Source organism: Condylura cristata, unplaced genomic scaffold (genome assembly GCF_000260355.1).
Source record: "Condylura cristata isolate star-nosed mole 26May11 unplaced genomic scaffold, ConCri1.0 scaffold00020, whole genome shotgun sequence".
NCBI classification, from domain to species: Eukaryota; Metazoa; Chordata; class Mammalia; order Eulipotyphla; family Talpidae; genus Condylura; species Condylura cristata.
This window is the reverse complement of record NW_004567121.1, coordinates 4850726-4857297: the sequence shown is the minus strand read 5'-3', so window position 1 is coordinate 4857297 and position 6572 is coordinate 4850726. Positions and strand designations below refer to the sequence as shown.

The window sequence follows — 6572 nt, the reverse complement described above, 5'->3', positions numbered from 1 at the left end:
CTCTTCATCCCCCTTACATGTGCTCAGTGCCAGGCATTGCTGTCTGTTTTATATTAGTTACTTGTATCATCTAGCTTAATTTAGTCTTCCCAACAGTGCAATGAGAAAGAGTCACTTACCCACACTTGACATAGAATGAAACTTGGGCACTGAGAATTTAAGTGACCTGCCCAAGTTCACACAGCTCTTAAGTTGGAGGGCCAACATTTGTACGCAAATCCTACTTGTTGATAAAAAATTATTGTATAATACTCTCCAAACTTATGTACTAGGGATCACTGAAGCCCAAAGTGGGGCAGTCTGCTTGGGTGGGTGCTAAGGGTGTCCCAAATGGGAGAAGCGTAACAGGTCCCCAGGCAAGGGTGGTTTTCCAGTGGATGGTGCCTAGGGACAGACCTTTGACTCAAAGCAGAACACACATCTCATTAAAGAGAGAAAGTCCCAGTAGGCAAGCAGAGTGTGAGTTAGTCAGGCTTCTCGTGCCACTGTCTCTGCAGCTACCACCTGCAGCCTTGATCTCTTGATCTAGTTAATGCAGAAGGCCCTTGCGAGCATGGGTGTGGGACCTGATTGTGGACACCTGCAGTGTGGGTGGAGGCACGCGCAAGTGTTCACACCTGTGCCTGAGGCGGGGCTAAATACTGCCTGGCCTACACTGCCCCCTGACATGCCAGCCTCCCTGCCTGGTGAGCCTGTGTACCTGCTTCCCTGAGACAGCGTTAACGCCTGAAAAATCCACTGAGTGCTCCGGGCCTCTATCTGTCTGCTCAAATTGATAGTGAGCCTACCCTGGCACTATAGAAAGCCTTGGGAAACTGCACAAAGTGCAGACTGCTTGGCCAGAGGAGGGCAGGGATGGCAATGGCCAGTTGGACCCAGACAGTCACCTGAACAGAACGCCGGGGTTCATGTCCAAAACACGCAGGTTGTGCTTCCTAGGGCAGGCAGAAGGGAGACCTGCTTGTAGTTCCGCAGGACTGCTCTTGGTGCCTGGCGTGTGTGCTCCCCTGGGACATCAGGGCTCACCTGAGTGGCAAGGTGGAGGCTGGGGGCTGTCCCAGGCAGGCAGGACCATTCACCATCGAGGAATAACTGAATGATAACAGAAAGCAGACTGAACTTCGGTGGCACTAACTGTTGTTTGGAAATTCTCCACAGACAGGTATTCCTATTTCCCCCACAGCCAAGAGTTTGGTTTGGTTCTGCCTGGCTTGGTTATTTTTCAAAAGCTTCAGTCCCCTTGGCAGAGGGAAACAGCTGCTTAAAGCAACTGAAGTACAGTGTCAGCCCCACGTGCAAGACACACGTGTGTGATCTAGTGGTTATGCTTTTGAAAAGGGAAAGCCAGTAAAATAAATTTTAAGCATGATTTTTATTTAACCTTGTATGTTAATTCAATAGGTAGTCAAAATAAAGTTATTCACGAGTTATTTTAGGGTTTTTGGTGGCTGTCTTTGAAGACCAGGTTGGCACTGTCCCCATGCTGGCCAGTCCACACGCTGGGGCAGCTTCTGAACTGGCCAGCACAGCTGAGAGGCCTGACCTTTGGATAAAGTGAATCTGAACCATGGTGGTGGCCACTCTGAGCGTCCTGGCCACTTGGAGGTGTTTTGTTTGCTTGTTTATGTTGTTATAATAGGGCCTGACTCAGTCAGCTTGCTGTGCCAGTGAGCTCTAAATAAAGCAGGTGGCCATTAGTCCCTGGGGAGCCAATTCTCCTCATTTCAAAAGCAAAAGCAGAAAGCCACCCTTCACAAGAGGTGGAGTAATAACTGCTGAGAGAAGAGGTGCTTTCTCTGCTTTTATCTCAGTGCTTTAATCCAAAGGCACAATTTTGCTCTCAGTAAAGGTGACATGAGTGGGAAGCTGGAGGAAAAGTGCAGCCAGGACTGGGCCTTCTTCCCCTGAGCCCCCCAGTTTCCTCGCTTCCTAACTAATTAGCCTGAGGCAATTTTGCCTTAAAAGAGAAAAGAATCACTTGAATGATCGATTGGTTTCATTTTCCCATGGGCGAACTAACTATAAATTGGTGTGTTATTTTCTAAGACAGAAAAAAGTATGTATAACACTATGAATGCATGAAAGACTTGGAAGATGGAACTGCTTAGGTGCAGTTCTCACACACACACACACACACACACAACAGTTATTTGTGCAATTTTGCTATGAGCCTACATACATTCTAATTGTATTTCCACTATTCATAGTTTATTTGGTGTTTTGAAGTTGATATGGCATGTGGATAGTTGGCTGGTTCATGGCTTACATGTGGACTTTTCTTTTTGCATTACATAGCCATGTATACTTTTCTGATACACCTAATACACAGAAAATGATTGTTTATAAGACTTATGCTCAAAATATGCAATGCTGGATTTATACTTTGCATCCCAGGAGGTGATTGACAGGAGAGTCAGTTGGGTTGGGCTTGTTGGGGGAGGGAACCAGGAATTATATATTTCAAGAAATGCATCTCTGGTTTGAAGGGTAACATTAACAGTGGTGTCTCCAAAGTGGTGGAACTAATTTATGGTAACTAGTTCAGGGCTACCATCCAGCAACAGGGTATAGCTGTAGAATTCTATGAATCATTCCTCTTTATACTTTAGGAAATTGATGCTTTTCTCAGGCTGTCTTAATATTACTGCTTTAGCCACAGCCCAGATAAAAAGTAACAGCTGTACAACCTCCAACCAAAATCTTGTTGTGACTTTATGAAGTGGTTCAACATTAGATGACTCTGGAACTACAGCTCTTTTTGGATTCCTCAAAGTGTAGCTACACTCTTCTCCAATGAGCTTCTCCCTCAGGTGTCAGAGTCTCAGTCTCTGAGATTTCATTGTGTTCCAACATGCCAGGCACTGAGGAAGGCATCACCTTTTATTCCGGAGACCCTTACTCATGGCAGAAATTAGATGCACCCCCTAAGATTCTTCATTGGCCCAGATGGGCTTTCAGTTCAATAGCTTTGAATCTGGTCACCTCATAAGCACTGTCAGCAACTTGTTTGTGAACCTCTTTCCACTGTTCCTTATCTGTATCAGTGCCTAGATCAGGGTGCAGATTCCTCAAGGAGATGCCAGCAATATTCACTCCAGCCCACATAAATGCACTAAGATCTCCATGCTCCCCAAGGGCCCATCCACGACAGTTTAAATGGTGAAATCCCAGCTTTTGACCCATTAGGCAACAGAACTGGGCTAAATCCAAATTGCAACCACTTCCAATAACATAATTTTTAGGAAAACCACTTATCCTCCAAGCCATATAGAGATATCCACTGGACTGAAAATAGCAAGTAGCTTGAGCTGTATTTTACATTAGGAATGATGAATTTAAAATTGTTCAAGATGTTGGACCAAATGAAAATGATTTTCTCCCTCTTGATGACATGCCCCAGCAATAATAAATTTTCAGTCACATTGTAATCTTTGCCAGACACAATTTTTGATGTTCCAAAGAAAAGATGCTTTGTTGGAGACCCGCATCTCTCCTCTATTTGTCTTTCATAATGTCAACAAGAACAATTTCATCTGCCACATCCATTAAGATACTGGTGGCACAGGCTATGTCAACAGCACCAACTTCAACAACTGTAATCTTGTTCTTAGGGGTGTTCTTCCTTAAGAAGAGTCTGGATCAGCTGATCCTTACTGGACATAGGAGCCCAAAAAACCTAAATCAAGTGACCTCCAAATCTTCCTGCTGTATCACCAGTGCTGCTAAACCTTCCAAGTTCCACAATTCATAATGAGGCCTCAGCCTCTATAGTCTGCATTCTGCCCACATTTTCAAATGTATTAATTATTTTATATTTGGTGTTTTTCTCTAGATAGTAGTATTACAAATATTTAGTAATTTGTTTTCCTAACTTTATTATTAGTTTCTCTCTATTTTTGATGTTCTTTTGAGTGTCTCTTCTCTCTTGACCTCTTCTGTCTTCTCACTTGTTTATCAAAGTTCCTTTGTCACCAATTAATTATGCCACAAAACTGCTCCCAGTGAAGTTCTTTCTGCAAAGCTAGAATCTTTCTCACCAATGGCTCAGTTCTCAGTTTTGTGCCTTTGGTGGCCCTGCTTGTTCTTAAAGCTTCCACTGATCCTGGGAAATCACCGTCTAGATTCTGGAGAACCTACAGGTGCCACTGGAAAGAGCAGCATTTCTCCAAGATGCCCCTGGGACAACTGGGCAGGTGGGCAGCAATGGCAGGACCTGAAGATACCACATGGCACATGCCCCGGGTCCCCAAGGACTCCCATTCTGGGGAGCAAGGGCTAGAGTACCCTTGCTTAGCTTCCCAAACCCCTGGTCAGGACTACCCATCCCATACCCTGCTCCGACTCAGAGAAGATGGGCCCAGGGCGATGGCCACATCAGCCACCCCACAGTGGTGGGAGGAGGTTCTACAGTGTCTCCCCGGGCCTGCTTCTGCCTGGCTCCCTGGCTGTGGGGCAAGGGGTCCAAGCACCCCTCTTCTCCTTTCTCTGTCACTGCCGGTCTCGTGGATTCAGTTTACCTTCTCACCCGTGGCAGTGGTCTCCTCAGAGCGGCCAGACTTTGGGAGCGGCCCCCAGACATTTCATCCCTTCTCTGACCCCCAAAGCAGAGGTACATGACTCTTCTTTCCCAAATGGCTTCAGTGTTCCCTGCTAAAAGAGACGTGTCACAGAAGGTGCAGATGTGATCAACTTGAAAAGTTCCGGTTTTTCAAGTTCTTATAGTTTCTACCTTCTTTGGGATGGCAAGTGGACAGTTAACAAGACCCAGGATGGGTATTTGAAAGGAAGTGTTGCAGAGTGCAGGAAAGTACCAAGATAGATATTCTGCACCATTGGCCTAATGTCCACTAAGTCACACCCTAACAAGTCTCCGTGTTAGATTCATGTTTATTTTATTTTATTTTGACACAAGGGTAACTTTATTGAAGCAAGAACCAAACACAATTTTAAAGGACATTTGAAAAAGGACTCCACACTCCATCTCTTCTCCTAACTTACATCTTCATTGAGAAACTGAGCAAGGTTAAGCTTACTTTTTTCTAGTGTTGCTGTCTTGGCTCGCATCGGTAATCTCATCTTCCTTTCCGATTCTGGCTCTGGAACATCATGATCACTTTCAGAGTCAGTCTCAGAGTCTGACGTCTCCTGTTCTTCCTAGCTGAAGCTGAAGCTGCTATCTTCCTCTGCCCTCTTAGATTCATGTTTATTTTTTTTTTAAAGATTTTATTTTATTTGTGCATACAGAACTGGGATACAGGCCAGAGATGTGGAGGGTGAGAGAATTCACCAGAGACAGAGTGGAGTGCAGAACAGGCAGATCAACGAAATACACTGCTGAGGGGAGCAGCGGGCAGGTCAGGAGAGGTCTGCCACGCCATGTGGTCACCTCCGGGGCAGGCGCGAATCGAACTCATGAGGAAGCGGCTTTAGATTCTCAGTGCTGTGCTTTAACCCGCTGCGCCACCAGGGAGGGCCTCATGTTTATTTTTAAGTAAAAAATGGTGAGTAGTAGAGCGAGCCCTTGATAGTGTGGCCCCCTCCAGAGTCTGCATTTGAGTGTGTGTGCCTGGGAGTGTGTGCACGCACCCCACGGCCGTGAGACGAGGACCTGGCCTCTTCCTGACTGTCAGGGGCACCACTGAACGTGGGACCCTCTGAGGTCACAAAGGGTCTTAGCCACTCACGCAGTGGTCTGTTCTTTCCACTGGGGTGCTGGTGGAGGGAGTGAGGAAGGCTTTGGAGCCAGAGACAGATGCTTGGGAGAATACAGTGGGGAAATGCTAAGCGAGCTGGGTCGGGGGCCTGCTGAGAGATGGCTAGAGCCAGCATGGAAGCTGGTACATTCCTGGAGCCAGTATCAGTGGTCTTGGGTGGGAGAGAGCTGTCCTAAGAGGTCTGCCAGCTGTTTCATAGAGCGAATACCCATGGCCTTGGTAGGATAAATAAATGAATTCATCAGGCTTTGGCACCAATAGCCACTGTGGCTATCACCTGCAGTTTGCATTAATACAGAAGGTGCTTGGGAGTGCAGGCATGTGTCACACGTGCCTGACTGTGTCCACCTGGAGCAAGGGTCTGCACGCATGTGTAGGTGTGCATAGCTGAGTCCAAGAGGCTGGGATAAAAGTAGCGGCAGGGGCGACAGAGAGAACCATGTGGCAAGAGGCTGCGAGATGAGGCATGAGAGAGGATGCCAGAAAAGGAGCAGAGAAGTTCATGGGAGTCTGAGAGGCTCGGCTGCCTGTCTGGCTTGCAGCTCTCCTACCAGGCTGGTGCCTGCATCTCACTTGTGAGACCCCTGCCTGGGTTACCCTGGGAGCACTGACACCTTGCAGATCCACTGAGGGCCCCGGGTCTCCCTTTATCCATTGGCCTGAATCAATAGTGACCCCGCCCTATGCTTGTTGGCCCCATGGGCACCAGCTGGGGTGGTTTGGTTTTAAGTTCCATGTGCATACTTGTCCCTGATGTGTTAAATGTTGTTCTAGAATTTTTTTTTAAAGATTTATTTATTTATTCATACAGAACTGGGGTACAGGCCAGAGATGCGGAGGGTGAGAGACTTCACCAGA

The 6572-nt window shown here is 46.8% G+C and overlaps 1 pseudogene; it reads right to left on the bottom strand.

Moving 5' to 3' along the window:
• Positions 1-2934: 2934 nt before the first annotated feature.
• LOC101631596 lies at positions 2935-3661 on the bottom strand (annotated as a pseudogene).
• Positions 3662-6572: the final 2911 nt, after the last annotated feature.